A 9,807-nucleotide genomic window follows, 5' to 3' on the forward strand; every position below is an offset into this window, starting at 1 on the left:
ACCGTTAGAGATGCCATTCTGAAGGCTACAAATAGCGATGCCACCTATCGGAACTACGTCTCACAAGAAATTACACATTTTTTTTCCCCCTAAACTGACCGAGAACGAAAATGCGTTGCTTAATTGGTTGCACGCCACTCACATTTCCGTAGGTAGACGGTCAAGGAGTTTTATAAATGCATACGCCACCCCTTTCTGTGCTAGAGTTAGGTTTATTAAAGGGTAATGCAGATCTTTTATCCTTCTAGTGCTGTACTTGTCAATACTCCGCCACAACATCTCACTCGGGGCCGTCCGGGTCCCGTGGGTCCAAGATACCAAGTATCTCGGGGTCTGGTTGGATAAGAAACTTTTTCTTCCATCGCCACGCAGAATACATCACCCATAAAGGGTTAAAGTTAACAAGGGCCTTGTACCCGCTCTTCTCCAGCCGAGAGCTGAATTTTGATACCAAGCTCCGGCTATATCATTCCGCTGTCCTTACCTCACTAACATACGGTTCCTCTGCGTGGCCCACGATTAGTAGGTCCCGGATGCTGACGCTTCAGCGCCTAGAGAACAAAGTTCTCAGGTGGAGCCTTCACACTCCTCCGCTCACCAGTATTGTCACTTTGCATGAGGAGACAAATACGTCCCTTCTCAAGACGACCATTCGCTGTAAGGCTCGCCAACGATACAGTAAAATGGACGCCCTCCGTCACACTGTCGCAGGACTCCCAACCATCGTCACCACAGTTCCACGGCGCTGGCACCGACGCCCTGTTCCGCTCACCATCCTGGAGGACTCGGATTCGGGCTATGACTGACGATAGGCCCAACACGACCACGTTTTTCTGTCCGTTTTCGTACAGTCACTAGTAGTGGTCTGTTCTCGTCCAGCTTCTTTTTTCTTTTTTGACCATAGAGTTGGAGCATTACTGCACCCCTCCTCTGTACATCCACCGTCGGACGGCGGCACGGAACTTCAAGTTCCAACGCCACACCTTCAACGTACTATGCTCGGCTGTTATTCAGTCGTTGCTTTGAGTCTTCTCTGACTTGTCCACCGAGACAATTGGACCGGATCTGAACCGGTGATGCTGTGTATTAGTAAACTACGACAAAAAAATTGTCAATAACTCTGGTATTCCCGTACCTGGATTGTTGACAGCATATTTCATAACTGAGTAAACGTGCTGTGAGCCAGTGTTTAATATTCCCAGCTGCTAAAGAGATATCTGCAACATGTACGTCTGTGAATTCCATACATAATTCTACTTTCCTTTGTGCAATGAGTACTTTTTGTCTGAGTGTGTAATTACCGCAGAATATTGTCCTCTAAGACATGAATGAATGAAAATATGCAAAAGAATGACTTATTATGTAACGTTTACAAAATACAGGTCTCCATTTAATACAAGTCTTCTTATTTTTAAAACTTCTTATTACATCAGATCACTGACAATTCTAATAATTCGTAATTTAGGATTCGTTATTTCTCCCCACAATCTCTTCCTATGGTTTCTCCGTTAATTCAGAATGTCCAAACTCTCGAATACAGGGAAGTGGGGCGGGGCCTATTCGTGAAAAAAGGAAAAAAGAAACGCCATCGTTGTGGGAGTGTGTTTGCCGAAGGAGCAGCTTTCCCAGATCGGACAGACGCCCTGCAATCGTCAGCCATCAGGCTGGCTTTCAGCCCTGGATGAACAAATGGAGACTGCAGCTTCTTTGAAAACTTTTATGAAGGAAACTTTGCTGCCACTGCGTGTAATTACGTATTAGAAAAAGAAACAGGAGTTAACAGGGAAGAGATTGGGATCAAGTATTAGTCTCAGCATTTAAGAGAGCTTTGGACGACTTAAGGACAGATAAGACAAAAGACGTGGATAACATTCCGTTGGGATTTCTAAAATCATTGGGGAAATGGCAAAAAAAGTATAAGACTGGCGATATACCATCAAACTTTCGGAAAAAACATTATCCACACTATTTCTAAAATACTAAGAGCTGATCAGTACGACAATTACCGCGCAATTAGCTTAACAGGTCATGCATCAAAGTTGCTGACAAGAATAATATACAGAAGAACGTAAAAAAAGGGAGGATCTGTTAATGATGATCAGTTTGGTTTCAGGAAAGATAAATAGACCACAGAGGCAATTCTGATGTTGCGGTTGATAATGGAAGCAGGAATGAAGAAAAATCAAAACACATTCATAGCATTCGTCGACGTAGAAAAAGCGTTAGACAACGTAAAATGATGCAAGATCTAGAAATTTTGAGAAAAATAGGGGTAAGCTGTAGGGAAAGACGGCTCATACACAATATGTACAACAACCAAGACGGAACAATAAGAGTGGCACACCAAGAACGAAGTGCTGTGGTTAGAAAGGTTGTAAGACAGAGATGTAACCTTTCGCCCCGGCTGTTCAGTCTTTACGTCGAAGAAGCAATGGCGGAAATAAAATAAAGGTTTTAGACTGGGATTAAAATTCAAAGTGAAAGGATATCAATGATAACTTTTGCTGATGACATTGCTATCCTCAGTGAAAATGAAGAATACTTACAGGAAGTTTTGAATGGAATGAACAGAATAGTGAGTACAGAATATGGACTGAGAGTAAATCGAAGAAAAACGAAAGTAATGAGAAGTAGCAGAAATGACAGTGAGGAAATTAAGATCAGGATTGGTGATCATGAATCAGACGAAGATAAGGAACACTGCTACCTTCGAAGCCAAATTACCAATCACGGACGAAGCAAGGAGGGCACAAAAAGCAGACTAGCAGTGGTAATAATAGCATTCGGGGGCCAAATCTGCTTGTATGACACAGGCCTTAATTTGTGGAAGAAATTCCTGAGAATGTACGTTTGGAGCAAAACATTGTATGGTAGTGAAAAATGGACTCGGGGAAACAAGAATAGAAGAGTATCGAAGCTGGTTCAAATGGCTCCGAGCACTATGGGACTTAAAATCTGAGGTCCTCAGTCCCCTATAACTTAGAACTACTTAAACCTAACCAACCTAACAACATCACACATATCCATGGCCGAGGAAGGATTCGAACCTGCGACCGTAGCGGTCGCGTAGTTCCAGGCTGAAGCGCCTAGAACCGCTCGTCCACACCAGCCGACAGTATCGAAGCATTTGGGATGTGGTGATACAGAAGAATGCTGACAAATTGGTGGACTGATAAGGATGAGGAGGGGAGGTTCTTCGGAGAACTGGCGAGGAAAGAAATATATGTGAAACACTGACAAGAAGAGGGCACAGGGTGATACGACATCTGGCAAGACATCAGGGAGTATCTTCTACGGTTCTGGAGGGAGCTGTAGAAGGTAAAAACTACAGATGAAAATAAAGACGAAAATACGTCCAGCAAGTAAATGAGGACGTAGGTTTCAAGTGCTACTCTGAGATGAAGAGATTAGCACAGAAGAGGAATTCATGATGGGCTGCATCGAACCATTCAGGGGACAAATAACTAAAAAAAAAATAGTTTTGCACATTTCAAGGAGAACAACGCTGCAACAACCATTGTTGAGTTGATGGAAGCGTACAGCAACAATGCACTCTCATATGACCAAGTGGTTATGTGACGCAAACGATTATAAAGTGGTCAAACAAGGGTGACTGACGAAGAATAATAGTACAGACCTTCTGTCTATGAATAATCGGGAATTGAAAGAGAAACAGAGGCCCTGTTTCTCAAAGAGTGGTGTATCACAATCGCTTTTTTAACACGACAAATGTCGCCGTCCGCTAGGTTCCGCGGCTGTTCACAACCATTCAAAATGCCCAGCGAACAGGCGAGCAATGGAAATATTGCAGCTGTGTCGGGCCAGTCCAGATAACTTGTTAAGCAGTCTGACCACCTTGAATGAGTTATACGTGTGTCACTGTGACCAGAAGAGTGCGGAAGAAAGCTAGCAGTGGGAACATGTGGAGTCTCCACCGCCGAAATTCCGAAAAGGCACTGAACACGATGGTGCTGATTGCTATTGTGAGGTGTCATGGTGTAATATTAACAGATATGCTCGTAAGGGGCAAACCTTCACAGTATGTTAGTACTGTAATCTCCTGAGGAGATTACCGGGTCTGTCAAGACGAAGCATCGCGAGAATCTGTTGAAGGGGAGTGTTTTTACCCCACGGTCTCCACAGGATCCCGTCACAAGTACTCGTTCTTTGAGTTGTCAAATTTTGCCTCGCCTTTCGTGTTCTGCAAACATGGCATCCAGTTACCTTTACCTGTTTCCTCAGATGATGAAACAGTTACGCGGCAAGCATTTCCAGAATGATAACTACGTGATTTTAGAGGTCGAATGAGCACTCGAATTAATTAAAATAATGCTGTGCGCCTTGTACAGCAACAAAATTGCGGAAGGCGCTGTTTATTTGACAATTGCGAAATTTCAAACTTCGAAGCTGAATTTTGCACTGACACTCTCAGGATTGATACCGTTAATTCGTCTTTCAATTTGTCATTCTGAAATGTTATGTCTACAGGGTGACAATTATTGAAGTACATGAAAAAAAATTAATTGTTACAAACCAAGGCGTGTACAAACTTTATTCAGCATATAAACGTCACTACAGACATTCGGATTTAGATCATGACATGTTAGATATGCTTGCCATATTTGGTGATGGTACGGCGCAGACGAATAGTGAAATTCTGCATGACCCGCTGAAGTGTCGGAACATCGAGTCGATGCTGTCTATAGCCTCCTGCATGGCTGTTTTCAACTCAGCAATGATTTTGGGGTTATTATTGTACTCCTTGTCTTTAATATAGTCTCTCAAAAAGGAGTCGCATGTATCCATATCCGGAGAATATGGCGGCCAATCAAGGCCTATGCCAGTGCGATCCCCAAAGTGCTCCCTCAGAACGCCAAATACTCTCCTGCTTCGATGGAGTCGTCCTCCGGCTTGCATGAATTACATCTTGTCGAAATCACAGTCACTTTCGATAATGGGGATGAAATCATATTCCAAAACCTTCACGTACCGTTCGGTAGTCACACTGCCATGAAGGAATAGCGCACCGATTATTCAGTGACTGAACATTGCACACAACAGTCACCCGTTGAGGGTGAAGAGCCTTATCGATTGTGAAACGCGAATTCTCAGTCCCCCAAATGCGCCAATTCTGCTTATTGATGAACCCATCCAAATGAAAGCGGCCTTCGTCGTTAAACCAAACCATAGAGAGTATACTTATTCCAATCAAGCCCAGCAGCCAATCGTGCAGTTTGAACGTCCAAATTCAAACCGTTCAGATGTTATGACGATTTTATTTCGTATAATTCAATAACTGTCACCCTCTGTCCCTCTGTTTACAGAAACTCGTTTCTTCTTCGTCTTGCTTTAAACGCACACCATTTAACACGCAAAATGTCGTTGAAACTCAATATGTGACAAATTATCGTTTCTTACTATTCAGTCACAATTGTTGAGCTTAATAATTTTTTCAGTCTTGTAGATCTTATTCATTTCAATGCTTAAGTAGAAAAACTGGAGAGAAATATCGCCTTATGCAAGACGCATTTAATTCCTTTTTTATGCAGCTACAACATATATGCCGACGGCAGAAGCATTTTGTTTTTGTTAGTGGAATAAAATAAATTGCGTGCGCAATACTTTAAAGCAATAGCGAACATAGTATGTGTCTTGACACGTCTAATCCAGTGCCAAACAAGACAATACAACCGTGTACCAATAACAAACCAGGTATAGAATATGACATATGACATTACCAGCAGAAAATAACTGATAGCGTTGTGTGAAGTATAATGATAAAACAAAAATAACACTTTTTTGCTGAAATATTCAAAGTAAAATGAAAAATAAATTGACTCGAAAATTCCTCCCATATCAATTACTTGACCTACTCTTAACCACGATGGTACTTCTTGAATAACTTCCAGTCACAATCTGTTCTCACACACTGTTAATTAGTTCCAGTTCCAAGTATGACATTTTTCTTTCTCATCTTCTACATTACTACACTATTTTTATATTTCATATGGATTACTGTTCCAAGAGCTCAAAACAGGCTGACATCGCTCGACTCTTGGTTCGGTAGGTATGGTGCGTGACATAGGAACGGAACTTGTTCTACCGTTCCACATTTTTCTCATTAAATTTCGGGTACAAGAGAATAAATAGCGAGAGGGTTTTTCTCTGCAGAAATAAATCAGTTGGCAACAAACAGGAGAGAATGGATCAAATAGAGTGTTTTTAATTTATTTATTGATTTATTTAGTGTGTGCCACGTTTCCCTGCAACCTTTCGCTTGTGCGACCTAGTCTGTATGAGTGAGAAATTATGTGAAGTAGCAGAAAGCTGTAATTAGAGGTTGTAGCATAGCATGAGTAGAGTGATTCTGTGGTAGGGTAGTACAAACTCCCAAGCGCGAACAAGTTTGGCAAAGACAAATTGTGCGTCAGGTCAGAGAGGTCGTGAAGGCACGAGTATTGGCTCTGTCAGGTTGGCGAACCACCCCATCCACCCCCACGTTTGAACGTGCAACGGTTAGGCGATGTGGCTCGCAGGACACTGCTTCCTGGGCAGCAGAGGCGTGCTGACGTTGAGGACTTAGCTCTCGATTTTATGGTAATAAAATCAAAGGTATTAGAACGTTTCAAATCTGTTCGTTACTAAGGTACAGATGTTGAAATCAAGTGTGCGATTACCGCGAAACCCCTATAAGAAAATTTATTTTCGTAATTTGTTTAAATTTCAGTAAGAACTTTGCGTTTGTGTCTTAGTCATGCACGCACTACGGGCCTTAAGATCAAGCTCGTATTACTTCTCTGACCGTAACAGAAGTTAATTCATTTAATGTGTTTTAATGTGGTGTTTCTTTCACAGTGATATTTTGGGAGATTCTTTTGATTTCTGATACGTTTTCTTTGTGTACTTAGTTACCGGCCACGTGGTCGGTTGAGCAACCGCCACATTAGTAAAGTGTAGTTTCGTTCCAAAAATGTACAGTAGCTTCACTACTGTTTCGTGTCGCTCAATTCCGAAATAGTAAATTTGTGCAGAGAATTAGAACTCTAAATCATGAAATGTGCACGTATTCACTTTGGCGCGAAACCGTGTCAAAAGATTGTAATAAGAGTTGATGAAATATACGTTTCCAGGGACTACCTTTTTAATTTTGCTTTACATTTTCTTGCTCTGGGTGAAGGAACCTGAAAGCAGCTCTTCAGTCAACTAACTCCACTGTATCAAAATCTGTGCTATATTTGTCAGCAGAGTCAGGTACACATATTTCAGGACAGGATACACGACCTTCATTTAAGACGTTTCCTAATAAGAAATTAGTGTAGGATGAAATGGTGTCATATACGTGAGACCTGTCTTCCATTTCACTTACTATTCTGTTAAATGCACTATAGATCAAATAGTTCCTCATCACTGATTAGATGTTCTTCTTCGCCTTTCTCAACCTTCTAATACAAAACTGCGTAGGATGGCTGTAGAATGACATCCATCTTAGGCTTTGGTTGTGGTTCTGTACACTACTTCTTCACTTAGCAGTTTAATGTTTGTCGTCGAGTCGGACAGCAAACTCGATGCTGTATCAAGAGCAGCACTCTCTACATGGAGAGATTTGTTAGTATAATCTTTTACTATCACTTCAGATCACATCTCTAAAAGGGACGAAACTCGCAATCCATTTCTCTGAGAAAGATAGTACCTCATTTTACTCTTTGAGTGGCTTGTTGGTTATATCCTGATTATACCCTGTAACACCTTTTGAACAGATGCTACCTAGATTCACTACGATAAGCGGAGTATAGGGCAAAACAAGAAAAACATTGTCCAGTAAACGCGGGCTCTAAAATGCATACCTTAAGAGCTATGTGCCCTTGTTCTTCTTCGCTGCTTTGAAGCTACTGAACAAGTGCTCATAGCCCCTAATATATGAATTTAGCGCCGAAGTTTACTGGACAGTTTTTTCCTGTTTCATCTATATCTACATCTACCTGGATACTCTGCAAATCAAATTTAAGTGCCTGGCAGTGGGTTCAGCGAACCACCTTCACAACTCTCTATTATTCCAGTCTCGTATAACGCGCGGTAAGAACGAACGCCTATATCTTTCCGTATGAGCTCTGATTTCCTTTATTTTATCATGGCTATCATTTCTCCGTAGATAGGTTTGCGTCAACAAAATATTTTCGCATTCCGAGGAATAATCTGCTGATTGGAATTTCGCGAGAAGGTTTCACCGCAATGAAAAACGCATTTGGTTTAATGATGTCCATCCCAAATCCTGTATCATTCAGTGACGCTCTCTCAGCCATTTCGCGATAATACAAAACGTGCTGCCCTTCTGTGAACATTTTCGATTTACTCAGTCAATCCTATCTGGTAAGGATCCCACACCGCGCAGCATTATTCTAAAAGAGGACGGAGAAGCGTAGTGTAGGCATTCTCCTTAGTAGGTCTGGTACATTTTCTAACTTCCCTGCCAATAAAACGCAGTTTTTGGTTAGCATTCCCCACAACATTTTCTACGTGCTCCTTTCAATTTAAGTTGATCGTAATTTTAATTCCTAGGTATTTAGTTGAATTTACGGCCTTTAGATTTGACTGATTTATCGTGTAATCGAAGTTTAACGGATTCCTTTTAGCACTCATGTGAATGACCTGACACTTTTCATTATTTAGGGTCAATTGCTAATTTTTGCACCATACATATATCTTTTCTAAATCGTTTTTCAATTTGCTTTATCTCCTTTATTAGTCGATAAACGACAGGGTCATCTGCAAACAACCTAAGACGGCTGTTCAGATTGTCTCCCAAATCGTTTCTATAGATAAGGAACAGCAAAGGGCCTATAACACTACCTTGGGGAACGCCAGAAATCACTTCTGTTTTACCCGATGACTTTCCGTGAATTACTACGAACTGTAACCTCTCTGACAGGAAATCACAAAGCCAGTCACACAGCTGAGACGATATTCCATAAGCACGCAACTTTACGACAAGCCGCTTGTGTGGTACAGGGTCAAAAGCCTTCCGGAAATCCAAAAATACTGAATCCATTTGAAATCCCTTGTCAATAGCATCCAACACTTCATGCGACCAAAGAGCTAGTTGTGTTTCACAAGAACGATGTTTTATAAATCCATGTTGACTGTGTGTTTCAACAGACCGTTTTCTTCGAGGTAATTTTTAATGTTCGAACACAACATATGTTCCAAAGTCCTGCTGCATGTCGACGTTAATGATATGGGCCTGTAATTCAGTGGATTACTCCTACTACCTTTCTTGAATATTGGTGTGACCTGTGCAACATTCCAGTCTTTGGGTACGGATCTTCTGTCTCAAACTATGGAAAGCAAAGAACTTGCAGAACAGCTTCCATCGCATCATTCGCTTTGCGATACATCAACAGGTTGTGATGTTTTTTGAATAAACTATCTAGGTCGCAAAATTGTTTTTATTATTACGAATTACCTTTTTCGCTCTTGTAAGGCATCATCAGATTATCTGCAGAGATCAGAACAAATAAATTTTTAGCGTAACAACCGGTAACGTTATGTAGCATGATTCTAAACTGTGCAGCCATGCATACAGGATTAATGGTATATGGTAAATGGTGGCAGAAGAAATTTCATTCACCAATTCCCACAATAGCCTGTAAAATAAGAAAAAAAAATCATCTGGTTAAGGGTTCCGCTCATCCAAAGTCTTACCGGAATCGGTGGTTATTCGGGCTTTTGGCATGATGACACATTGTGTAAGGACAGTGTAGTAAGAGAGCGTAGCTGCCATGCCTAACAAACAGGAAAAATTGCTTTACT

This window comes from Schistocerca americana, chromosome 1 (genome assembly GCF_021461395.2).
Source record: "Schistocerca americana isolate TAMUIC-IGC-003095 chromosome 1, iqSchAmer2.1, whole genome shotgun sequence".
Lineage (NCBI taxonomy): Eukaryota > Metazoa > Arthropoda > Insecta > Orthoptera > Acrididae > Schistocerca > Schistocerca americana.